Raw genomic sequence first — 27,861 nt, 5'->3', positions numbered from 1 at the left:
GCCCATGCCTATGTACTGTATGGCATTGCCTAGGTTTTCTTCTAGGGTTTTTATGGTTTTAGGTCTTATGTTAAGTCTTTAATCCACCTTGAGTAATTTTTGTATAAGGTGTAGGGAAGGGATCCAATTTCAGCTTTCTGCATATGGTTAGCCAGTTTTCCCAGCACCATTTATTAAACAGGGAATCCTTTTCCCATTGCTTGTTTTTGTCAGGTTTGTCAAAGATCATATGGTTGTAGATGTATGGCATCATTTCTGAGGGCTCTGCTGGGTTCTATTGGTCTATATATCGGTTTTGGTACCAGCATCATGCTGTTTTGTTTACTGTATCCTTGTAGTATAGTTTGAAGTCAGGTAGTGTGATGTCTCCAGCTTTATTCTTTTTACTTAGGATTGTCTTGGCTATACGGACTCTTTTTTGGTTCCATATGAAATTTAAAGTAGTTTTTTCTAATTCTGTGATGAAAGTCGTGGTAGCTTGATAGGAATAGCATTGAATCTATAAATTACTTTGGGCAGTATGGCCATTTTCACGATATTGATTCTTCCTGTCCATGAGCACGGAATGTTTTTCCATTTGTTTGTGTCCTCTCTTATTTTCTTGAGCAGTGGTTTATAGTTCTCCTTGAAGAGCTCCTTCATATCCATTGTAAGTTGTATTCCTAGGTATTGTATTCTCCTATAGCAATTGTGAATGGGAGTTCACTCATGATTTAGCTCTCTATTATTGGTGCATAAGAATTCTTGTGATCTTTGCACATTGATTTTGTATCCTGAGACTTTGCTGAAGTTTCTTATCAGCTTAAGGAGATTTGGGGCTGAGACGATGGGGTTTTCTAAATATACAATCATGTCATCTGCAAACAGAGACAATTTGACCTCCTTTCTTCCTATTTGAATTCGCTTTCTTTCTTTCTCTTGCCTGATTGCCCTGGACAGAACTTCCAACATTTTGTTGAATAGGAGTGGTGAGAGAGAGTGTCCTTGTCTTGTGCCAGTTTTCAAAGGGACTGGTTCCAGCTTTTGCCCATTTAGTATGATATTGGTTGTGGGCTTGTCATAAATAGTTCTTATTATTTTGAGATACGATACATCAATACCTAGTTTATTGAGAGTTTTTAGCATGAAAGGGTGTTGCTTTCATTTAAATATCACAGTGTAGAAAAGTCAGGAATGCATACACTCAGAAATAACATTGGAAAACAGTGTGTGATTAAATATCAAAATGAGTGGCATGTACAGTAACTCAGAAAATTGCTCACTTGAAATGAGTGAATTGTTTCAGAAGTCACTATTATAGAAGAGATTTAGGCTGGTTCCCAAAAGATACAAAAGACTGGGTGAATGAACAGGGACTTTAGTTGATAAAGCCATTTATCATTTTTTCTCATTTTTTCTCAGTAGTGCTGTGTAGAGCCAGGCGGACATGAGTTTGAATTCCAGCTCTGTCAGTAAGTAGCAGTGTGACTTTTGGTAAGTTATTTGAACTCTCTGAACTTCCATTTTGTCATTTAGAATAAAAGGAGTAAAAGCACCTACTTCATAAGTGTTGCTCAGATAATAGTAAATCAAATGTCTGAGTTGCTTACTCACAGGATCACTGGAAAGAATATATAACAACATATTAAATGAGAAAAGAGCTCTGAAAATAATAAAGTACCATAAAAATATAGGTCACTCATGGCATAAAGTTCCCCAGTGATGTTTTTCTGTTTGGTTAAGTATCTCTAATCTATTGCCTTATTGTATTTGATATAATTAACATGTAAGCAATTTTAGGATCAATCTGAAACAAAGAAGTTTAGAAATAGACAAATAGAGCAAATAATAAAATTAGCCTTTCAACTGAGATTTTAACACCACAAAGTGCACAATAGTGTGGAATGTTCAGGGACCATGAAGATCAGCGTGGGTAATATTTAGGGAAAGGATTTACTTTTGTTTCCTTTTTTACTTGTCATCATTCTTCCTGGTGATTATTTATGGCATGTAATAAATAGTAGATGTAATAAACTTTCATTGAATAACTGCATTATAGATGGAAATCAAATATTTAAATAATACAAGTATAACCAACATAAAAGCACTGTTCATTACAAATGTACATTCCATGGAAACAGAGGCTTAGTGTGATTTTTTTCTGAAGTATACAACAGCTCAAGGTCCCCAAATAAAGGACTGAATGTCTCTAAGTGATTAACTTGGTTTATAAGCGTCCAAAAGTTTTAATTCATGTTTTGTACTTTTTGGAAAAGGAGAACCACCAAAATAAAAACTAGGTTTTCTCCTTGCATTTCAAATATTTTCCATTTGATAATCATTGTAAGGAAGGTGACTAGGGAGGACTCTGGGAATATTTATTGAATTGTGAAAGAAGAAATCTGACAAACAATATGCTTAATCATTTTCCATTTATCATCATCATCCTGTGACAGGATATAAAAACAATTGTACTAAAATGAGGTGTTTTGTTGAGGAGGAGGCTCTAGAGTATTAAAAAAGAGGATTTATATTTGAGTAAATAAAATTTTGCTGGAACCAGAAATTGAAGAGTATTTGAAGAAATGCTCTGAACTATGGTAACTGATTATTCTTCATTTATAATGTCTGTTTCAAGCTGTCTTGAACATACGGTCCAAGAAATTTTGAGTCAAGACAATACACAGCTAGGGAAATACAGTAACTTTTAAGTTAACTACATATGAAATGAATTTTCAGAGTTGTCTAGGTAAACTGAAACTGGTATATGTTTATAGCAGGCTTTCCCTCCCTTTGATAGTTGTATCTCTGAAAAAAATGTGATTCATAAGAAATAATAAAACCTTGAGATTGACTAGTAAGTGTTCTTCTCCAGCCATGACTTCTGACCTATTGTGCACATGCTGGAGAATGAATCTAATTTTGAATATTCATTATAATCATGTTTTTTAAAAAATACATTTTAATGTCACATAGAAACAAAAGCTGTTCACGGGCCACAGCCTAGTCACTTAGGTTTACCACAGAGTGATGAAAATTCATCAAAATGTCAAGAGATCTGTATTTACCAAGTTTGATGAAGAAAATCTGACAAATACTATTTAAGATAAGTGGCATTTTTTCCTAATTGTTTTCATATGGATGAATGAAAATCAAGTGCCCTGTTACTTTGATGAAATGCTAAATTGCTTAAAAATTCATATTTATACAACGGACCAGAATACAAAATCTGAACATAAGATCATGGCTTGAAAACCACTGTACAGATTTTTCCGAGCTAACCCTGTACATTCAAATACAGAAATGAAAGTATTAGTGAATGCTTAAACTGGAACAAAGTCAGTTCTACTGTCCCTGCATTTCCTCACTAAAACACAGTTTTCCTCACTAAAATACAAATAAATATTAGGTTACAAACTAATAAGTATTTCTTCCATGGAAAATATGTCAGACTTTCCATGTTGGTGGTAGCTCATCAAAGACAAATACGAGTCATTTTTTAGCAGGTAATTCACCTCAGGAATTAAGTATGCAAACACCAAAAGAAACCATTGACTATTTTCCCAGTCCACATAGAACATGCTATAAGTCTAAGGAACAGGAAGAAAATGTTAGGAAAGCGAAATGTAAAACAGGCAAATATTAACCTTAGCGGATGTTATACCTAAGGAAAGAAATGATTGCATACGAAGCTTTGTTCTCCTTGTAGTTTTATGTGTGGGTATGTTCCTATGTATGTATGCGGGTGCATTTATAATGCAATTTTAACCCAAAATACCACAGACTGAACTAAAACTAAGAAGTAGTAGAGTTGACATTTGAATCCCAGGTCCATGAGATGGGATAGCACATGGCCTCGACCTCTCCTTCATGTTTATATCTCTTCAGATAGTTTTTCCAAAGCTAATTATAAAGCATTTTAAGGAAATCCTAATGTTTGAAATTCACTGATACATGGTCTGTTATCTGCCTATTTAGATTTTTTTAAATTAGAAAATATAATAAAACAGAAAGGGGCACTGAGTCATTTCTGAGGTAAAATTGATTTTTCAATGTTGAAATAAATTTCCTTACACTTGCAGATGTTTCATTCCTGTCCAAGGCGTTTGTAGTTTTGTGTGCTAAGTAAAGGTGATCATCAAGTCCAAGTCAATTCCCACATTCATAGACTGAAGCCATCTTTGGGCAATGCATATATCCAGCTTCATCAAATCCTAAAGATTCCTGAAGAAAGCTATTTTTATGACCTCATTCATTATCCATTTCCACTGATTTTGAAGAGCAATCCACTGTTTCAAAACAAAAAGCATGTTCACTAATTGTGTGATGGGTTCACTAGAAGCCCAAATTCCAGCATTACATAATAGACCCAAGTAACAAACCGGTACATGTTCCTTCTGAATCTACGAAATATTCTCACACACAACATAAACATAGCTTATCTACATTTTCTAAATAAAAACAATTTATAGCATGCAAGGAGCACAAAGTAAAAAGTACACTGAAAAGCATGCATTAACCGAAGAGAGTCCTGTGCAAACTGGAAGGTTTGGTCAGGGGAGGGACAGATGGATACAAGTTTTTAACTATTCAGCACCAAACATTATTTCCAAAGTCACCTAATTTTCATTAGTCTAAGATAGACAACCAGTTGGTTGATAATTAAAAGTACAAACATTAAAAGATAAGGAATTAAGTTATTTTAATTGCAAATGGAATAGTGTTGCTTGCTCACAACATTAAACCTTCACCTTAGCCATTCTCCCAGTTATCAAGATAAACATTTTACTCATGAATTCCTCCTCCTTCTCTAATCCAGTACCGTATCTAAGCATCATGCAGCTCAGATGGGAAGTAAACAAACAATTCAGTGACAGCAATAATTAGGCTAGATCCTGAGGTCATTCTATCCATGGTAATACTGACTTTCGGTTTTTCCCATCAGGCAACTTTACAGTTTAAAATGGAAAATTGCAAAACTTATTTAAGCCTCAAAATTGTAACTAAATGAAAATGTTTAATTTTGTGGTTACCTTTTGTTATTATATTATCATATTTCTATATTTAGTAGAAGTCTATCATGGCATTTTAGATTAACTATCCTTGTTCTATTATTTCTGTGACATTCATTTCACAAGCTACTTAGGGTGGGCTATAGAGAGTTACTGAGAAGATAAACCATTCTCTGATTAAACTTTTTAATTACGAATAAAAGTAACACCTTAAATAGTAAACGTATTAGCTTCTCTATGCTAAGAAAGAAGCCCCTTCTACTTAGATCATGGATTTTCTTGGCAAATCAACATGGTATCTCCTAAGTGCCATCAGCCAGCCTGACAGAAACAAACTGTTTAGGAGCCCAGCCACTGAGAGCGCCCAACCATGGTACAGATCTGGAGGTGAGCGTGGCACAGAGGGGTTGAACGGCATCATTGGAACTGGACCAAAAACAGTAGAAATAAAGAACACTGGACATGTGCAGGAGAAAGATATTTTAAAAGGCATAGAATCTGGGGAAAAATGAAAGTTAGCAAGAAAAGAAGGAATCCTCTAGATAGAGTGATTATTATCAGAGCTTGTGCCTACTTACGGAGGATATCAGTAAGTCCCCTACAACTCCATTAGGAAGACAACTGTGGCCAAGGCAGGACGATTGCTTGAGGCCAAGGCTTCAAGACCAGCATGGGCAACACAGAGGCCTGTCTCTTCAAAAATGTAGCAGGGTGTATACCAGTGGTCCCAGCTACTCCTGAGGCTGAGGTGGGAGGTTGGATTCAGCCCAGAAGATAGAGGCTGCAGAGAGCTGTGACAGTGACATTACACTCTTAAGTGGGTGACAGAGCAAGACCCTGTCTCAAAACCAAAACAAAAACTAAACTAAAGTATTGTAATAGATGTCTCTCTCTAGCTACCTTGCACTCCTTCCCTTGAGGAAGTCCTCTCACTTTCTGGGGCTCAGGCCCTTCTTCATGTCTGGCAGAGGACCTCAGGCCAGAAGGAAATTTTATTTCTCTGCTCATAGTTATTGGTTCAGGGAAGGGCAGGTGACCACAGCGAGGACAGTGAGCAGTCCCCTTAGGATTTTCCCCTGGAAGTTACCGGAAGTAAGCAGTCTCTCCTGTTAGCCGATTGCCTGAGTGCTGAGGAGGAGCACATCTGTGTGAACCGACTATGAGAGCAAAACTGTTTATAAACAAAGCCAGTGGACAAGAGGAGAGCAAAGGGACTTAAGTCAGTTTATTCCCTTTTTTGCTTCCACAAGTTTGGGTTGAGCTTTTGTCACTTGCCATATAAAAGGTCCTATACTTCCCATGACCTAACATTGGACTGTGGCAGTTACCGTGTGTTTATATGTTTTGTATACACTTGAGTGTCGCTGTTCTAGTTCTGAACTAGAACTAGTTTTTTTTTTTTTTTTTTTTTTTTCTACATTCACACCACCTTCGTTCCGAAACTGGACTCTTCCCCTGTGAAAAATGCTCAGAATACCAGGAAAATGATAGTGGGCACTGAGAGCCAGGGTAGGCATCCAGGTATCCAGGGGTACCCATGACTATCCAGGGTTGTGAGTAGAGGCTGTTAGACCCCAGGCAAAAGCCTGGTGCTGTAAGGTGGTGTTACAGCTACGAACAGCTGTACCTAAGTACAACAATCTAGTCTCACCAGGTACATATGTTGTTGCCTGATAGAGTCACATTGCTGCAGATTCTTAAAAAGTCACTTTTTATTTAAAATCTCATCCGGTTCACCTTAGGACTTTCAAAACCCAATCCGTTAACCTCCCTCTCCAACCCACCAGGGGATGCAACTATCCAATACAAAGAACATGCAGTTACCCTATTTCTGCTAGGAGAATTTCCCCAAGCTTCCCTGCCTAGTCTCATTTTTAACTCTTTGCTATGATCTTTTCTCCCAGAGTAGCATCTTGTTGATTCATCCCTGAATTCCCCCTTTGCTTAGCCCAGTTAGATTCTAGGGTCTTCTTATTGCTTTCTCTCAATTAGTCAAGTGACTTCCAGCATATGTTTGCCCCAAATTTCTGGCCCTGGGTGAATGCTGTGCAAATAAATGTTTATCATAGGATCTCTCGGGGGAGTGGGGGAAGTCCTGATTTGTGGCATTCATCAATTTCCCTACTGTGAATATTCCAACTGTAGCCAGTTTCTAGCTGACATTATGTCACGGAATGTGGGGTTCAGAAGAGATGTGCACAGTCAGCTCTGCAGCCAGCTCCAGCCCACCACTGTCCTGGCCCCTCCTTTGTCTGTTAGGACTTAAAATACGGGAAGAGAGAATTGGTGCAGCTAAAGAATCCTAACCGGGTCATGTATTTTATATTAGCAACTTCCACAAAGTTTTAATTATCTTTCATTGAGTCCATCTGTCTCTACTCACCAAGAACTGGGTAGAGATGAGGACAGAGGAAAGGTTTCATGTTTGGTGCTAACACACACACACACACACACACACACACACACACGCATTTATATTTATTACAATACCTTTCTGAAAAAAAATGTAGATAAGTAGAAATGTTTACTTTTTATGATTAATAAACAGCATGATTTAGTCTATTAAATATAACAGTTGAAGACCATTTACATTTTTACCGAACTTGGTGTACTCTACATAGAGTGTTTCTGACATAGCCTTTTCCTCTTCTTTGAAATGCTCCATTCCTAGTGAGTTATATATTTAGCTCTCCACCTGTTATTTATTATTTTTGTTTACAGAAAACCATAAGTGCACAGAACACATAAAAGGCCCTATAAAGATGAGTTTTCTAATCCAATTAGGAAGATAATACCTTGGGCAACAGACAAAATGGGCAAAGAGATGAAAATATTTTTATAGTGCAGATCAGAAAAGAGTTTCATAAAATAAGTAGGAAAGAAGAATAAATAGAAGAGAGAATACAGGGGTTGGGGAGCACAGAATACGGGAACATATTGTGTTATTGAAAATAGAAATTAACAGCATTTAATAAAAGTGGTACCTGGCCAGGTGCGGTGGCTCATGCCTGTAATCTCAACACTTTGGTAGGCCGAAATGGGTGAATCACCTGAGGTCAGGAGTTCGAGACCAGCCTGGCCAACATGGTGAAACCTCGTCTCTATTAAAAATACAAAAATCGGCCAGGCATGGTGGTGCGCCCCTATAATCCCAGCTACTTGGGAGGATGATGTGGGAGAATTGCATGAACCTGTGAGGCTGAGGCTGCAGTGAGCTGAGATTACACCACTGCACTCCAGCCTGGGCGATAGAATGAGACCCTACATCAAAACAAACAAATGAACAAAACAAACAAACAAACAAACAAAAAACAAAAAAAAACGGGGTCCAATAAAGAAAATCTTTTGGCATGCACAAGAGGGGAGTCAAAGGGATAAAAAAGGAAATGGAGCTATCAATCTAAGAGCATTGAAAATATATATCTGGTAAGTAATCAACAAATTGTGGTCTAGGAGATAAGAGACAGATGGTTAAAATGAATATTATGTGGAAAAGTAGGTAACTACACAAACCTATAGGAAGAGAAATTTGTGGGCTAGAAGAGATTAAGAAAAAATTTCAGGTCTACAGTTGAGGTTCATCTCTGTAAGATATTTGCATGAACCTGATCATTTGAATGCTCATTGGTCAATGGTTTAAAAAGTCATTATTTAGTTAGTGCAAACTCAACAACATTCATTTATTTGGCAAGCAGTTATTGAGCATTAATGTTGTCAAGATACTTTTCTAGGTGCTGGGGGAAAGAGAAGGCAACAAATATTTATTGACTTTCTACTCAGGCATAGACACTGAGACTTAACTTAGATTGTATCATTTTAACCCTTATCATGATCCTACCAGGTCGATTTTAATATTCTCATGGTGGTTAAGAAAACTGTTGTTCAGAAACGGGAGGCAATGAAGATTAAAGACTTGTGTCTGTAAGCAGTTTACCATCCAATAAACGAAAGTCGCTTTTGAATATAGGAAAAGATTCTTGTCTCTTGTATTGACTGTTTGGAAAAAAAAAAAAAGAGCCCTTATCTGGAAGTAAAGTGATGGCTTTTTCTGAGAAGATAATAAACTCCTATTTTTAGACTCATATTTGCCAAGACTACTATGCTAAATCATTTGAGCCTTAAATCAACAGGAAATGATAATATCCATAATCACTGGAAGGACTGTTATCTACACAGATTATATTAGTACCCTCATCATTCTGACTGTGTGAAAGTTTTATGGGCTGGGCATGGTGGCTCATGCCTGTAAACCCAATTCTTTGGGAGACCAAGGCGGGCAGATCACAAGGTCAGGAGATCCAGACCATCCTGGCTAATGTGGTGAAATCCCGTCTCTACTAAAAATAAAAACAAAAATATTAGCCGGGTGTGGTGCCACGTGCCTGTAAGTCCTAGCCACTTGGGAGGCTGAGGCAAGATAATTGCTTGAACCCAGGAGGTGGAGGTTGCATTAAGCTGAGACCGTACCATTGCACTCCAGCCTGGGTGACAGAGACTCTATCAAAGGAAAACAAAAAAAATGGGAGAAACTTTTATGGCAGTTGTATGTGCCATAATAGTGAGGAAGGTGTTGATAGCAAAAAACAAAACAAAACAAAAACCCTATACAAGTAATTGCTGTGTGGTTTTCTGAAACTTAATGTTATTAATTCACTTAATACTTTAAATTCCTACTACCACACTTTCACCCAAGCTACTCTTCCCACTTCCGATAAGGAATCTCCTAACCAGTTGTCTGTCTTTGCAATCTCTTCATCCAGTCCATCCTGCATGTTGCCTTTACATGAATCCCCCTAAACCACTGTTGTGAACGCATAACTATCTTCTTGAAAATACTGTCTACAGAATACAGTACAAACTCTGTAGTTTTGGAGGTAAAGCCACCAAAAGCTAGTCACTAGATATCTTTCTAATGAACTGTCAATTCCACGGGTACGCTCACTGTTTCACGCATAATACTCTAGATACTTCAGCCCTAAATCTTGCTGTTTACCCTTGTGAAAATGTCATCACCATATTACCTACTTCTCAAAACAAGTCTTCTTTCTTCTACTTCATGCCACTGAAATCATCCTTCAACTCCCAAAGAATATATTTTGTGCAATATATGCCTATTATGTATTTATTTCTCAAAAACATATACTATATTTTATGTACCATTTTTTAGTCTGCCATAGTGACATACATTAGGTGCTCAATGAATACACTTATGATATAACCACACACACACTGAATATCCTAGATCACTAATTTGATTAAACATTCACTCGTAAGTTTTTTATTTGCTTCCTGTTTTTATCTGGTACTCTTGTAGTCACTGGGGGACAAGGAAGACAAAGTGTCTGTTTTCTAGATCTTATATTTCCAAGTGAAGACAGGCAGTAAACTATTTAATAATATGATACAATTGCTTACAAAGAGTGATGAGGACCACAGGACCATAAAGGAAAACGCAGGGTAAAGTTGAAGAGAGAGAGGGGTAGACAGGAAGCTTAGTTTAAATGCAATCATCAGGAAAAGGTTATTTGAGGCACTACCATTCGAACAGACACCTAAAGTACATAAACTATAACTATGTAAGTTCAATTTTGAATGGGGACAATAAGCCTGAAGTCTTTTAAAAAGTCACTGAGCTTGACTACTTTTGGAAAATATACTATAAGAGGAGTGAATATAGAAGCAGGGACCCAGTTAGGAAGCCATTTATTGTAATCTAGGCTGGAAATAATGGTGAGATTCCAGCTACATTTTGAAGGTTGATGCGTTCGATTATTTGATACTTATAGTGAGATTACATATTTGGAGACAGAATTGATCAGAGAATCTCATGTTATGGATCAGAGATAGTAACCAGAATTAGTATTTTGGCTCAAATGCAAATTCAAATGAAAGCCTCCAAAGTCTATATGTTATATATATTAAAATATATATAACATATATAAAATATATATATGTATATATTACAAATAGCGAGATTCTGCCAGGCAAAGATAAATCTCTGCACATCTATATTGATTCTGGGTACTCTAGCACCTAGCTTGGAGGTGGGCACACACAAGTGCTGGGGAGTTCTTCTCAAATTTATTGTGCATTCAAATTGCCTGAGAATCTTGGCGGAACACAGATTTTGATTCAGTAGGTCCAGGGTGGCCTGAAATTCTGCATTTCTAACAAATCTCAGCAGTTATCAATACTGCTTGTCGGAGAATGGCATTTATGCAGCAAAGTTTGATGATTGATTGGATGGTGATTTCCTACCTCAACTAGGAGAAAAGTCTGATTTTCTTAAATAATACCCCGTCAGGAACCATTTGAATTGAAAAGTATTTGATCCTTACAAATACGTATTTTATTTATTTATTTATTTATTTATTTATTTATTTTTATTTTTGAGACAGCATTTCACTCTGGTCTCCCAGGATGGAGTGCAATGGCGTGATCTTGGCTCACTGCAACCTCCACCTCCCAGGTTCAAGCTATTCTCCTGCCTCAGCCCCCTGAGTAGCTGGGAGTACAGGCACGTGCCACCTTATCCGGCTAATTTTTTGTATTTTCAGTAGAGACGGGGTTTCACCATGTTGGCCAGGTTGATCTTGAACTCCTCATTTCAGGTGATCCACCCACATCTGCCTCCCAAAGTACTGGGATTACAGGGGTGAGCCACTGCTCCAGGCCTAAATAAATATTTAATATGTATTTATTTCTTAAGGGATTAAGGTGATTCAGGCATATATAACACGACTTGTCATTTTTTTAGGTTAAAAAATATTGAAGAGAGTAGATTTTAGTGGTGTTCTTATTGGTAGTATTGTTCCTATAATAGTTATTAGTATTATTCTTTAACTGTTATTTCTGGCTAGTAGAAACTATGCAATGGTAGCATTTTCTCCCATCCTGCACAGGAGCACCTGGGGAGTTTCTATAAAATACAGACAACTGTGTCCCACTCCTTGGTAATACAGTAAGTATTCTGGTATCCGTATTTTTCAAAAATTATCCCAGCAATTCTTATGTTTAACTGTGTTTAGGAGCCACATGTATATCAAAGTAAGCTATTGTTATAATAACATCATGATTCTAAGATGACATATTAATAGAATTGGCCTAGGATAAATTAAGAAAATTAAACTTTTTAAATGAAAACTACCTAATTCCTTCTAAAATATATTCTATAAATAAAACCCTAAATATAGTACCATAATGTTATATGTATAGGGAATGACTTTAAAATATGTATAAGACTATAAATGGTGACTATCAATTAATAGCATCTGCTAGTTACATAAATCTTTCCCTTTTATGAAAGTCTGATATGTTAAAATTCTACTTGCTTAGAAAAGTATTAAATGAAATATAATTGTTGCTGCAAGAACTCTATTATAATCTGCAAACCTCTTTGAAGGATTAAATAGACTCCCTAAAATGTATGCACATGTATGTGGATACACACTTACATACATAAAAATAAAGATACATACATCTATATTAATCCCTAGCAAAACTTTGTCATGCATTATACATAATGAGTATATTTAAGGTAGGACAGTACAGGGATATTAGATTTACTTATTAATGAATTGATTTGTCAAAGTGTTTTAACTGAGGACAGATGAGTGAAATTGCATTGTAATGTTATTCATTATCTTGAGCAATTTTCTTAAGAATTTCACATTGAATAAAATTGCCAAACACACTTTTGCAAGGTCATTATCCTTTTAGTGTTAAACCTTGAATATTTTCCATTATCATCTAGATCTAATTCATTCATGTTGTTTTTTAGAGGTAGCAAATGTATGTCTAAAAATGTTTTCAGGAAAAACTTAAGAAATGCTTCCCAAGAGTCTTTTTTTTTTTTTTTCTCCCTTAAAAACCAGGAATTTTCATTTATCTTTGAGCATCTTATTAACTGAAAATAAAAGTTGGTCTCATTCCAATTATGTACCAGTAACTCTCTTCCAAACTTTGAGCCCTGAGCAAATCCTGTGGGATAATGTGCTTCTGCACGTTGCCAGGAGCTCGAGTGGCGATCATCATGGAGGCCTTTCACTGCCCAGCCTCATCTCAGCCATGTGCTTGCCCCAGTACAGTGAAATAACTGTCTAGTCCTGATAAGAGTTAATTGTAAAGGTGAGTTATTTGGAAACACTTTTCTAGCTTTAAATGTCATCTAGCATTTTTGGATGAGAAATGCAATTTTTTAATTAAAAATAAAATAAAATTCACGTATGTTGAAGTATTATAAAAGATTGGTTTCTTCCTTAGCAGAATGTAGGCTCTGGCAGAAATATAGTTTCAGGTGTGGGTGTAGGAGGGAACCAAACTTGGATGAAACAGGATTTTATCTTCCTGGGGTGGGCTGCCAGTTAAATTTCTGCAAATAGCAATGTCATAAAGCATGGTTTGAGAGAAAGACCATGTGCTTTCTAGAGTAGCAACCGGGAGAAAAACAACCAAATTACAAGGAGGCTGGAGGCTAAATGTAAAAACAAAAAACAAAACAAGAAAAAAAGAAAAACAAGCTCTCTCCCCATCCACCTTAAGTCTCGCAGAATAAAAATGCATTTTAAAAATATACTTTGTGCAATAACTATTAAAAATCAAAGTACAACAGCATGAATCTTAAAAGTTCCAAGTGCCTGCTTGATGAACTCTGCTATCTGGGTACTAGGATATCAAGGTTAATTAAAGAAACGGCAGTGTGGCTACGGAAGACACATTAGCAAAGCCACATACAAAGCTGAACAGCAATTAGAGAGAATCAAAAAACAGACACACAAAATGGAACCTTTGGCAAACCTAAAGATAGACTCTACCTCAGCATCTGTCGTTATGTTACAAACATCTAAAAACCTTACGTTTCTGATTTTTGCTTCTTGTTCCACCAACCTACCCTCCCACACACACACTCCTTGCCTCCACACTTTCCCGTAGCATGGTTTTTATGGGGGAAATTGGAGGAAGGGAAAGGAGCTAGTGTTAAAGAAAGTTGTCCTAGGCGACACAGGGGAAATGACCGTGTCAGAATAACTAAGAACAATACGGAAGATACAGAAAATCAGGATTTAGTGGAAAATAGAAGTAGTTTCTCTGTTAAGAGGTTGAGTTATAAGAAGCGGGTATTTAATTTTCTACCCATAAAATTTCTAGCATCATTTACTTGCTTTTCTCTTAGCAAACAAATCAACAGTCTTCTTGGGACTTTATGTAAGTCCATCATACTTCAAAACTCTGTAGTTCAGTGGACTTCCTGTTTATTTATTGTTCTGTCTTCCATATTATGCTACCCAAGCTAAGTTTTTCTTTTTTTCTCTCTCATCTTGTCAGTATTTTTTTTTTTAACTCTCCTGAGTCATTTTTAACATACAGTTAGGAATTTTTCCAGCCACTTGAAAATTCTATACTCTTTTCCTGCCATTTAAAATACAGTATTACAGTAAATTACTGCTACTGGGAAGAACATTCTGACTTGATCAGTGCAACCATGGTGTAAAGTGTGACAGACAGAATTCAAACACTAAGAGGGCAGTCTTAGTTTTTATATACCATTCTTTAGTTATAGATGAGTAGTACATTAGCTGTATTTAAGACATCAGAAATACATTTGTATATAGTTGATATTATTAATTTGTTAACTACAATGGCAATTTCACACAGAAACCCTTTTGTTGGAAACTGAATTTCTCATGTAATAATTAGCTGTGGAATATTACCCCAAACAGGTGTCTGTAGCCTGTCAAAGTCAGAACAGGTGATTTAGAATTAGCGTATTAAAAGAACTGTGAATTAGCGAAGCAAAAACGTGTTAATTTCTTGTTCCATCTGTTAATATGAATTCACTGCCAAATATTTTACTTTGTAGAACTGTGCTGGGATTGGCAAGAACATACACTATAAAAAAAGTTTAAAGGCCTGAATGTTTAAAAATCATGACATACGTTACTGCAAAAATAACTTCTACATTTTTGAACATGCTTTTTTTTTCTTTTTATCTTTGAAAAAAATAACTGCAGAGATTGCCATATAATATAGAAAGTTAACTAAAGAAAACATACGATCAAATGTTAGACCTTTAAAACAAAAATTGGAAGAAAATGTTATTCAAGAATGTTTGATTATAAATGAGGACTAATTCTTCAGTGCTACTTCTCAGATGGATCAGAGAACTATTCTGAATTGCTGAAAGACGTGGAGAAAAATATCTGCTGCTACCGTGCAGCTCATATCCAATAATATCCTCTTATACAGAGATGCCATTATAGAAAGATAAATCTTTTTTTTCTATCCAAATACTGTAATCCTTTAAGGGATTATGGTGCAATTTAGGTCACTAAACCACAATCTCTGTATAATTATGAAATCTTTTGTTCATTAGCTTAGTTTTGTTTCTTCCACCAAATTTTACTTGAATTGATAAAATCAAAATACATTATACCCTTAACTCCATATGCATGTGTGTAAGCATCTATGGCAGTGGCAGGAGTAAAGGGTGAAGAGGGAAAAAAGAGGAAGGCCCGCAATGCAACGTAAACAGTTCTTGAGGCGCATTGCGATTCCAACACATTTGCAGGAATTTGGCCTGCAACTGGACACGTTTTTATTCTGAAAACCCTAAAAGAATCTAGGGCTAATGAACTGTTTAACCAGTTTGCCATCTTTGTATCTCTTTTCTTTGCAGGCAGATCCATGGGAGAAGAAAGAAATTTGAAGTGAATTGAAATTTGTGAGCTTAGACATATGCTAAGAGTACAGTTAACTTGAGTTACTTTTTCCATGCTGCTGAATTGGGTCCTGAATGAGGCAGTTTTGTGACTTAAACAGATTTCACTAATTTTCCTTCCTTGCACATTTAAAAAACAAACCACACTCTCCCATATTGCTGTTTGGGTTTTAACGGAGCTAAGGCATGCACACCCAATTACTATAAGCACTTTAAGTAAAGCTTAAAGATATGCAGCATGTTCTTAACTGCAAATGATATGATAGGTAGTGTCTTTCCTCTCTAGTTTTATGTCACATCCAAGAGATTAATCCTCTCATGAATCATCCATAATGACTAGAATAATTTGGGGAACTGAATGAAATTTTTCAAATTATTTATATCATGAACTCACAAGAATATGAATGGTGGGTTATGCAAATACAAACCATGCTTACAAAAGCTAAATACAAAAAAAAAAAAGGAGGGGAAGAGGATTAAGTTTATATTTCTAAAACTGGACGTCTTTGAATTGACACACCGTATCCTTATTACTTTGCTGGTGAGTGATTCCTGTTACAGTTTATGAAACATACAAGGGCAACTCTTATTGTTTCCAACATTTGAGTAGAAAAATATGGATCTTTTGTATAAGGTTACAGTAAGCATACCAAATTCTCTAAGGATTAAGATGTTCATATTATGTGAAGTTCATATTTTGAGAAAAAAACCACCACCTTTAAAAATAGCCAGAGATAAGTTTTTCTATTTGAAACAGACTGGGCTTAAGTTCTGTAATTTTTCCTAAACATGATCTCAGACAAAAGACAATTCTCTATCCTCATATTTAAGAAATATGGTGTTACCATATAGGAATCATTAATGAAATAGGTCCAAAATTATTTATCCTCAATGTAAAAATTCATATAAACCTATATAATACATAAATCATTTTATAGAGTTTTAAATTATACAGTACATCAAAGTTTTAGTTGACTTATCTGAAAAGACATTTTGGTATGTAAATAAAAATGCAAAGAGAAGAACCTGTCAGAAAGTAAATAAAGTATGTAAATTAAATAAAAGGTAAGGCAGCTACACTTTTTATATAAATAACTGTGTTAACAGAGCTTTATGCATATTACAATATATTCAGATGCATAGCTTTTGCAAAAATAAATTCATTGCTCCTCTCCAAAGAATGGATTAAAACAATTTATTTTATAAAATTTGGATAGATAGGATAAGAAATGTAATAGCCATCCATGGAAAATAAATATAAAAATTATTCAAGCTCCATCTACTTTATGTTAGTAATGAGATGCACTTCATTCAAATTCCTTTCAATTGAAACAGTGCTGAGGAAGCAAAAACATGATTCTGTAGGAAATGATTTCTAATCTTCATGATAACATACCGATATAATACAATTATTTACAATTGACTAAAAGTTAATTTCAATAGTATAACATCTTTCTTGCAAAAATGTCAGCTTTTATTGATGAAACAAACTAAGAATAAAACATTTTTACTTGTAGTATTACAGTGCTGTTTTTCATTCTGTTAACCAAAACAACACAGTAATACTGTAAACAAAAAAATAACATCAGACTGCTTATGTTTGCATGATTTTATCAAGAACCATAAGCAATGTAATGAAGTACATTAGCTATAATTTTGGAAAACAATTCTTTTAGACTATATTCATGCTATTTTCAAAATAAGTGACCATTGGGCTAATTGTGTTAATTATCTATTATGCTATGAAAGAACATAAAATAATTGAAAATAATTGATCTCACATATTCAAAATACAATAAAAGCAAATAATACGCAACACAGCTATTATCTATCATCTTCTTCTGTGTATACATACACACACACACACAAGTTCATATATGCCTGTGTTTCTGAAATGGGGTCTAAATGTTTAGAGATATCTTTGGTTGTCACAACTTGAGATTCCAGTAGCGTCTAGTTGGCAGAAGCCAGTGATGCTGCTGAATATTCTACAATGCACAGGACAGCCCCCACAACAAAGAGTTATCTCATATAAAATATTAAGCGTGCCTAGGTTGAGAAACCCTGATACATACCTAGATATTTTGTTGTTACCACCTCCCCTTTCCTAATTGATAAATATCAAGTATTTGTATCAACTAACCCTCCTTAGCCACCAAACTGGTTCCATCACCACAGAGGAATAGTATTCATTCTTAAGACATGTTTGTGGAGTGTATTCTCTGTACTTGGCCTTGTTGTAGGCATTGACATCAGTATAGTACCATTACTTCATTTAAAGGTTGTTAAATAACTATCCAAGTAAGTGTAGTGATCAGCTTACACTCACTTTGGCATAGATGGATTTGAACTGAATTTTCTTGACTCTGAGATTTTAGGCAAATCTTTTGTACATGGGAACCTCTGCTCTCAGCAGAGCCAACAGCTGCAAATGTTATCTGTAAAATGTTGATTTTTATTATGTGTGTATTTTCTCATGTATTGGCTAAAACTCCAAATTGTTTTGGCTGTTTTGAATAGGTTCTTTGTTGCTAAATTTTAAAAATAGAGGTATAGCATGAAGGGAAAATGTTAATTCCACAAGAATAGACCTCATTAGCTGAACAAATCTCCTTCAGTGAGTCGTATTTTAATATTATGCTCAAATTTTTCTATTAACAGTCCTTGATAGAGACTACAGAAATGAAAATACCTTTAGCAATGCACTAACATATAAAGAACAATATAATATTATCAGAATAAACTCCATAAAAAGTTTTCATTTCTTAAAGTGTATTATTTTCTTCCATTTTTTTTCTGTTTGTTGTTGTTGTTGTTGTTGTTGTTTGTTTTTTTGGCTGCCAGGAAGGTCAACACCAAATACAAATTTCATTAGCAGCACAAATACTAGCCCTTATGTTTAATGTATCTGTTTATCCTTTTTTCCTATTTACTATCTTATTTTAGGATATGGGGAAGTGTAAATAAAAAAGTATTTAGGTAGAATTGGCTTCTGTTTTCCTAGGAAGCCTTACTTGTGTCATGTAATAACAACATTATAATGGTCTTTAAACCAAGTCATTAACATGCACTTCTCTATTGACTTACTCAATGATTTTGCAATTATCACATTCCCCGGTATCTCATGACAAGTTACCAAGGATGCTTGTTCTACCATATTCTTGCTTAAAACAATCTATACAGGCCAATGGCAATATAAAGACTCATAATTACAATAGTTACCATAGCTCTTTCATGTGCTAGGCACTGTGTAGAGTATTGCATTGTGTGTGTGTGTGTGTGTGTGTGTGTGTGTGTGTGTCTTATCAACTCAATCCTGCAAACTGGGTACAATTACCCTTGTTTTACAGATTTTAAAGAATGGAATCTTTGAAAGGGTCTGTCACTTGCCTAATATTATCCAGTTAGCTAGTGCGACCTCAAGAATCCCATGGTGGTTCTTTCTGGCTACAAAGTGCTTGCCTATTTCCCCTCATGGTTCTCTTAATGCATAAGAAAAGCTGAAAATGTTTAATAGAGTATGAGATGAAACTCTAAGATAGAAATTTACTTAGATATGATTTAATTCTATTTCTGGTATTCTATTTTTATTAAGTAATGATTAATTTTCATTCCCATTCTGTTTCTCTCTCCATTCTCCCCACCTCACAACGGTACCAAAGACCTAACAGTATAGCTTACCATCTGAAGGACTTTTTTAAAAATTGCTCACAGCTAAAAGTTTGCATATTATCTCTCCTTAAATTTTGTTTAAGTGTACCTGCTTGAGGAAAGAGATTGTGAATTATATTCTTTTCATCAAGAAAGGTATAAAACTGTGTACTGTGTCTAGTTTCTTGTTCATGAAAGACTGAAACTGACTCAGGCTTTTCAACAAATATAAGAATCCATGAGTAAATGCAGTGATGCCTCATTTCAATGGAACTTTTTTTTCTTTTGGAGATGGAGTCATAAGAATTCTATCATAGAAAAAAGAAAATATTTATAATTATGTAATTTTTTTAACCAACTGCTTGACTGAGATGGCTAAAGTTCAGTTCTCTCAGCCCCAAGTCATTGGAAAGGAAATTGGATAGACTCCAAACGAATTTGCAGTAGGTATTTGAAATTTTTCTTCGTTTGGATGAGGGGGAAAAGTTTCTCTTTTTCTCTCTCTTTTCACACTGAAAATATTAAACAGTTACCTCCAGACCAACCTCTTTCCCTCATTATTCAATTTGTAATATGGAATAGGAGGTTTTGATCAGAATGATCAGAATGTATTAACTGATGATACCTCAGTTGCATGTTGATCATATCATGTTGCTACTTTTATTGAGCCTTAGCATTTAAATCTTATCCATATTGCCAAATGAAATGCCCTTTACTTAGTTGAAATAGTTTCAAGGTATAGAAAGCAAAATTCTAATATGATATCTAAAATTATAACCCTTTGGCATAAATGCCCAACATAATCCTCTCTTTTCAATACAGACAGGACCTGTGAGAATATGAGGGATATCACTCCTGTGGTTAGGTGAGGGGATTTTGAAGATGTAACCATGGTCCCAAAGCCATTGACTTTGAGTTAATCAGAAGGCTGCTTGTCTCGGGTGGACTGACTCATCAAGTGTACTCTTTAAAAGATGATCGGCCCTTCTCCAGAAAAAGGGCTTGAAATAGAAGCAATATTCTCCTGCTCGCCTTGAAGAAAACAAACAGCTATGTTACAAACTGCATGGGACTTGGGACCTCAGTCTACAACTACAGTGAACTTAATTCTCCCAACACCAGTGAGTTTGGACAAGGACCCTGTACCTCAGAGGAGATCGCAGCCCCACTGACGACTTGATAGCAACTTTGTGAGACCCTGAGCAGAGAACCCAGCAAGGCAGACTCCTGACCCACGGACACTGTAAAATTATAAATGTGTGTTGTTTTAAGCTGTCAAGTTTGTGGTGATTTGTGATGTAGCAATAGAAAACTAATTCTAAGGGATCAGAAAGTTGGTGGGATTTTGGGTAAAGGGTTGGAACAAGTGGGAGTAAAAAGACTATCCAAGGGCTGCTCCCACTGAGGAAAGTAAAATTCTTCTCCTACTGAAGAGGTGGGTGAATTAAATGGAGGTCTCAATTCAGAGGACTTAGGTCTGTCTTATCCAAGGACAACCCTAATGGTCTTTAGACTAGTGGTACTTGTTTTATAGACCCTCTCCTAAGTAATTCTAAGAAGAACTAATATTTTTGATTGTTTGCCAGGTACTATGTGAGGCAATTTGCATACATCATCTATTTTTATCTCCAGAAGCACCTGAGGTCTATGATACATGATTATTAGTCTATTTATCAGATGATACAAATCAATATGTATGGGCTAAATGTGCCTGTCATTAAATAACTAGTAAATGACAGAGTCAATGTTCAAACACAGATTTAGCCAATTCCAAGTCTTATGATTTGAACACTTTGCAGTGTTTCCTCTCCTCTAAGCAGGCAGTAGTCTCCATCTCTACAAATCTGAGCACTGTAGTAACCACTATTCTCTTTGATCTCTGTCCATAAGTCTCAGGAAGACTTTCTGTGTCTTTCTCACATTTTTGGTAAATATATTGAGGCGTTTTTCTGACTGTCATGCAGTATTTTCATTTGAATAGATGTGCCATGTCCTTATATAAGAAATTCACAATTTGCCCAGTAATGTTACTGAGATTATTCCAAAAGATTTTATTAAAGAGGTGGGAAAACAGGTGTTTGAAAAATATTTTTTCCAAAATTAAAAAACAACCTTTGTTAAAAATTCAATATAAGTACCTCTCACAAACTGTTTTTATAATAAGGTGATTTGTTTGTAAGATACACAGTGCACTTATTTGGATAATATTTTAAAGAATATAGTATTAACTAGTTTTATTTGATTGGCATGCTGTTGGCACTAAATTTTATTTATATATTTTTAATTACCCTTAATTTGTTTAAAACAGTTGCTAAAATTCCATTTGTATAGAAGAACCAATTTTCCTAAAGCAGCGACACTACTTGCTTCACTTTAGAGATTTATTTTTTCCAGAGTGTTCATTGACAGTTAAACACTGCAATAAGAAGACTGGTTATATCTCAAGTTTGATATATCTAAATTATTTGGGTTTTATAATTTTACCACTATTATATTTAATTTTGATTTTGGAAGTGCTATGTTTTGTAAAGGTTTCCAGAGTCAATATCTGACCATTTTAAACTACAAAATTAGCAATTTCATTTGGTTCAAACAAAACTTATATTACGGCCGGGCGCGGTGGCGCAAGCCTGTAATCCCAGCACTTTGGGAGGCCGAGACGGGCGGATCACGAGGTCAGGAGATCGAGACCATCCTGGCTAACTAACACGGTGAAACCCCGTCTCTACTAAAAAATACAAAAAACTAGCCGGGCGAGGTGGCGGCGCCTGTAGTCCCAGCTACTCGGGAGGCTGAGGCAGGAGAATGGCGAGAACCCAGGAGGCGGAGCTTGCAGTGAGCCGAGATCGCGCCACTGCACTCCAGCCTGGGCGACAGAGCGAGACTCCGTCTCCAAAAAAAAAAAAAAAAAAAAAAAAAACTTATATTACAAGTCTGATGAAGCACCAAAAAAACTCGATGAGTATTGCTTTAAGACCGATCATAATTTTATTATTGTTATAGGTTCTGTGATACACGTACAGAACATGCAGGTTTGTTACATAGCTACACACGTGCCATAGTGGTTTGCTGCACCCATCAACGCGTCATCTACATTAGGTATTTCTCCTAATACTATCCCCTCCCCTAGCCCCCCACCCCCTGACAGGCCCCAGTGTGTGATGTTCCCCTCCCTGTGTCCATGTGTTCTTATTGGTCAACTCCCACTCAGGAGTGAGAACATGTGGTGTTTGGTTTTCTGTTCCTGTGTTAGTTTGCTGAGAATGATGGTTTCTAGCTTCATCCATGTCCCTGCAAAGGACATGAACTCATCCTTTTCTATGGCTGCATAGTATTCCATGGTGTATATGTTCCACATTTTCTTTATCCAGTCTATCATTGACGGACATTTGGGTTGTTTCCAAGTCTTTGCTATTGTGAACAATGCCACAATAAACATGCATGTGCATGTGTCTTTATAGTAGAATGATTTATAATTAATTGGGTATATACCGAGATTGCGAGTTCAAATGGCATTTCTGGTTCTAGATCCTTGAGGAATCTCCACACTGTCTTCCACAATGGTTGAACTAATTTACACTCTCACCAACAGTGTAAAAGCATTCCTATTTCTCCACATCCTCTCCAGCATCTCTGTTGTTTCCTGACATTTTAATGATCACCATTTTAACTGGCGTGAGATGGTGTCTTATTGTGGTTTGATTTGCATTTCTCTAATGACCAGTAATGATGAGCTTTCTTTCATACGTTTGTTGGCCGCATAAATGTCTTCTTTTGAGAAGTTCTGTTCATATCTTTCACCCACTTTTTGATGGTTTTTTTTTTTTTCTCTTCTAAATTTGTTTAAGTTCCTTGTAGATTCTGGATATTAGCCCTTTGTCAGATGGATAGATTGCAAAATTTTTCTCCCATTCCATAGGTTGCCTGTTCACTCTGATGATAATTTCCTTTGCCCTACAGAAGCTTTTTAGTTTAATTAGATCCCATTTGTCAATTTTGGCTTTTGTTGCCATTGTTTTTGGTGTTTTGGTCATGAAGTCTTTGCCCATGCCTATGTCCTGAGTGGTACTGCCAAGGGTTTCTTCTAGGGTTTTTATGGTTTAATGTCTTATGTTTAAGTATTTAATCCATACTTTCAGCCCAATCTGCTTTAAAAAGTTAAATGGACAAACCAGAGATTAGAAAGTGATTCTAGTAGCCTGTAAATGTGCATATATACCTTGTAATTTTATACTTATTTACAGAGGAGCAGGTTTATTATATTTGTCTTCAAAGATGTAAACCCTTTTGTTTATCCTCACCAATTAGGATTAGATTATAAAACCACAAGAGTTTGTTTCTGGTCAAGCTCATGATTTATTCAATTGAGTCTTTTCTCTTTGATAAAGGGACCATTTTGTCAGGGCAGGGCTATTCCTCTTGAATTCACATGAAGGGAATAGATATGCATATAAAATATATTAGTTTAGCTTTCTAATGGGCAGGGGTGGATATTGCACTACTTGGGCGAATTTAGAGTCACCTACAAACTGGAGAATGCTTGATCTCCTTCCACTTTTAGACAATTTTTGTCATAAAATTCATGAAATAGAATTACTTCTGCACCTTCCATATTATCTGTGCCACTAAGTTAAATAAGTATTTTCACCAGAAATGCAGATTTTTCAGCCCAGAATTTCACACCACATTGGACTGAAATTTTCAAAAAGGATATAAAGTGTCAGAATTATTTTTAGTCAGAGCAAGAAGTATTATTTATACCTTGCTATAGTTTTTTATGTGAAAGTTTAACCAAAAAATTAACTTAGGGAAAAAGTAAAATCTGTCAGTTGAATTAAAAGTCCTCTTTAACAGTCTTGTAGGGGTAAGAATGGTGTTACTGATTGTGGAGGGGGTGATATTTTAAATGTAGAATCATACATAAGGAAAGAGGAAGAAATTGATGGATATGGAACACCAAGAATGCAATCTATAGGCATCTGATATTCATATTTTACATGATCATTTCAACATGCCTATGTAAAAGAGGTTATTATGTCAACTTGGCAGGTGAGCAAACTGAGGTTAGCAAAATTAAAAATTCATTCAAGGACATGCTTAAAGCAAATATCAAAGTCTAAAACAAAACACAGTCCTATTTTAGAAACACAAAAGTTCTTAACTTTTCTCATATAATCACCTTGGTTGTTTCTTGATTAACCTAGTGGGATCATATTCATTGTTCAAAACCCTTAAAGAGCATTGATTCTATCTCTACGTCTATCTCTGTATCATCTGTCTCCATATATATGTTGTCTTCATATATATGCATATACATATATATCTAGATACATCCATCCATATCTGTATTACACACACGTATGGACAGATGTATTATACCCGTATATACACATATGAAAAGATGTATTATACACAAATTTTATATACATACTTAATCCACAAATTCAGTGAAATATTGAACTCTTTGCAACCCAGAAATGGTGCTACATTAGCATTAAACAAATTTCATAATGAAACAGTTTTGTCCTTAAAAATGTCCTACCATAAATCTAGGAATGAAGATATTTTATAGACAATGAGGCAATATGTGTATCTTGACCATCTATCAAGTAATCATAGTGACTTGTGGAGACAATTTTTATACATGCAGCTAAAGTTTATCACATATTGACTGTTGCTTTCTTTATTAGTGCTTTTGTCATCTTTAAGAAAGTGATAAATTGACAAAGCTGGATATTTTTTGGCTAAGTTCTAAATGGGTGAAAATGACAAGAGGCAAATATTAATGAGATGTTCCTGAAGTATAATAAACAAATGGGCTTTATTATCTTCAAAACATGTTAGTGTGGAGACATTTAACAGCTCTCCTTTAATAATCTAAGATTTAACAAGTAAATAGTGAAAAGGAATGCAAATATTAAGTTTCAGCACAGAAATATATATTCTTGGTGTTTGGGTATTAGACATTACACTTCAGGAACATGTCATCAATATTTGCCTCTTGTCATATTCATCCATTTAGTGTTTAGCCAAAAAATAGTCACCAGGAAAAGACAAAGGTGATGGTCAAAAACCAAGGGTGTTGTCTTAGAGTTCATGTTGAAGGTCTGACTTATGGAAAAAAGTGTAGTCAAACATTGCATACACATTAAGGTATTCATTAATATAGTTATTCTATCCATACAGTTGTGCAGTTGCTACCAAACTTGTTGGTTTGGTAATTCTGAGAGACAGTTCCTATAGTAATTTAATATATAACACACCCAAGAGTGCCAAATTCCTCTTTTCTAACTTGTACACAACTGGACTCCATTTCCCAGCCTCCCTTCCATTTCCCAGCCTCCCTTCCATTTGGAGTAACCACATGTCTAGGTTCTAATCACTGGAATGTAAGGGGATGAGATGTGTCCTATTGATGGGACAAGACTGGTAAGTAGCTGTGTGCCCTATGTTCTCTCTTTGGACAGAAAGGATGAGGCCTCAGAAGCAAGCAGAGACACAAATACAAGGTACCAGGGTCCCTGAATCACTGCATGGGGGAGAGCTGCTTAACCAAGTATCCCCAGTGCTTACAGCAATGTAGAGTTCACGGTCTAAATGTTTGTTTTGGTTAAGCAATTGTACATTTCTGGTCCACTTGTTGTATGAGCTAGGGATACACCAACTTATATACTGAGGATCGTATATGGATAACCAAATGGATGCTTAGAGATAACTTGAAACCATATGTAAAAGTAGATACAGTTTACTAGGTTTTCATATAAGAAAAAAATATTATATATAGTATTAGCAATTAATTCTTCCTCACCAAGGCCACACCTGATCCTGAGAACTCATCCTCTTCAGCTTCATTATAATCTTTAAATGTGCCAAATCTGTTGACCAAACTGAATGATGTATTTCCACGTGCCACACTGGTAACCAGCAGACCTGGTCCCTTCTACATAGATATCAGGCTAATCACACTCCTGTAGGAAGTTCCCATACTTTATGCCCCTTTGAACAGGTTTTATAGTTTGTCTATACCCATTTCAATTTTCCTTTTATAATTCCAGATATTTCATTTATCAAATGCTATTAAATAAAATCATACAAGGTAAGTATCTTGCTGCTTCATTTACAAGTATGTGTTATAGATTTTTGTTGCTATAGGAGGGAGAAAAGGAAGACTTTGTTGGTTGACATCTGCCTGAAAGATAACAACCCTTCCTCTTTAATATTACTCAAATGCCCTTTCCAACATGGTTGTCTCCAAAATATTCCATAAATATTTCCCAGGTAAACAAACTACTTGACCTATCTTAATTCATGGTAAAACAATTAAAAACAATAAAAAATTTCACCACTTATGAGTTACACATTCACGGAAAGCACTTGTATTTTGCCTACAGAAGAACTATTTAGATCCTCATTAAGGACCGTGAGTGTTTATTTTAGACACAATTTTAAGAAAGTAGTTTTCTCAGCTTGCAGCCAAATAGAAAAGGAGAGGAAGTACCATAGAAAGAAGCACAAAGGGTAGAAAAAAGTGGCAGACAAGGGTAAGACTAGAAGGTGGAACTTCATATAATAAAAGGAAAATTCAGTGTAGGATTCAATAATCCCTCATACCTCAATGATCATTGAGGGCCACTCTATAACATTACATAATGTAATATATGTTTATAATGAAATATCATCAATAGAGCATTATATTAAGTTAGATACGACAAGGTATGAGAAAGTGTGGTAAATATTTACAGGATTTCCATCCGAAATGTTGGCTACTATCTCTTGATGCTTAACAAGGAAAATCTGACACACTGGGAAAATAGAACCCAAACAAATTTTCAGAGTGGTGAGGTTTGACTCTGTCTCTCCAGACTTACATAAAGCATTTTGCATGCTGATTTTAATTATTGCAATATGTATTTGTTCAAGTATATTTCATAATGGATAAGTTGAATAAACAAAGTTTAATCCTTCTTCATTATTTTTTAGACTTTGAACTAGAACTTAAGAAAACTCAGTACTTGCTTTTTATATCAGACACATACTCTTGCTCTTGAAAAAACAATGAAAGGAAGGACCCAGTGCTGGAAATACGAATCAGTATGACACTGTAGCAAAGTTAAAAAAAATAAGGATTTTAGAGTCTATCAGAAGTATGTCCCAGAAAGGTTCTTGCTACACATGCATTATATGACCCCGAGGAAGTCATTTTTCTCTGACCTTCGATTACCACATCTGTAAAGTGGGAACAAAAATTCTCATGTTAAGATAATAAATGTAAAACAACTAGCACAGTGTCTGCTGTACTGTTTATTTGAATTACTTTGATAATTATTAAATTCAATTTACTTTGATAATTTATAATATGTAAATTAGTGTGATAATCGCTTCCCAAATATTGAGATCCATAGACACTATTGCCATATATGTGAGGAGATTAAAACCATGCATGTGGATTTTATTAACATATTTTCTGATTAAATCTTTTCCTAAAAGTAGTATGAGACTGAC

General features: G+C 35.5%; 1 protein-coding gene and 1 long non-coding RNA gene across 4 annotated transcripts in view; one reads left to right on the top strand and one right to left on the bottom strand.

Annotated features, from left to right (window-relative positions):
- Window positions 1-27,861, bottom strand: part of ARHGAP15 (Rho GTPase activating protein 15) — a 631,557-nt gene that overhangs the window by 431,005 nt on the left and 172,691 nt on the right. The gene's annotated exons all lie outside the window — the stretch shown is intronic.
- The window catches only part of LOC140712564 (uncharacterized), a 142,971-nt gene that overhangs the window by 87,510 nt on the left and 27,600 nt on the right, over window positions 1-27,861 (top strand). For all 3 annotated transcript variants that reach the window (XR_012094182.1, XR_012094181.1, XR_012094180.1), the window contains one exon: window positions 1,402-27,861. This exon is cut by the window's right edge and continues 27,600 nt beyond it. This is a non-coding gene — a long non-coding RNA (uncharacterized lncRNA). The remainder of the gene's footprint in view (window positions 1-1,401) is intronic.

This window comes from Chlorocebus sabaeus, chromosome 10 (assembly GCF_047675955.1).
Source record: "Chlorocebus sabaeus isolate Y175 chromosome 10, mChlSab1.0.hap1, whole genome shotgun sequence".
NCBI classification, from domain to species: Eukaryota; Metazoa; Chordata; class Mammalia; order Primates; family Cercopithecidae; genus Chlorocebus; species Chlorocebus sabaeus.
Note: the sequence above shows the minus strand (reverse complement) of the source record. Positions and strands in the feature narration are given on the sequence as shown.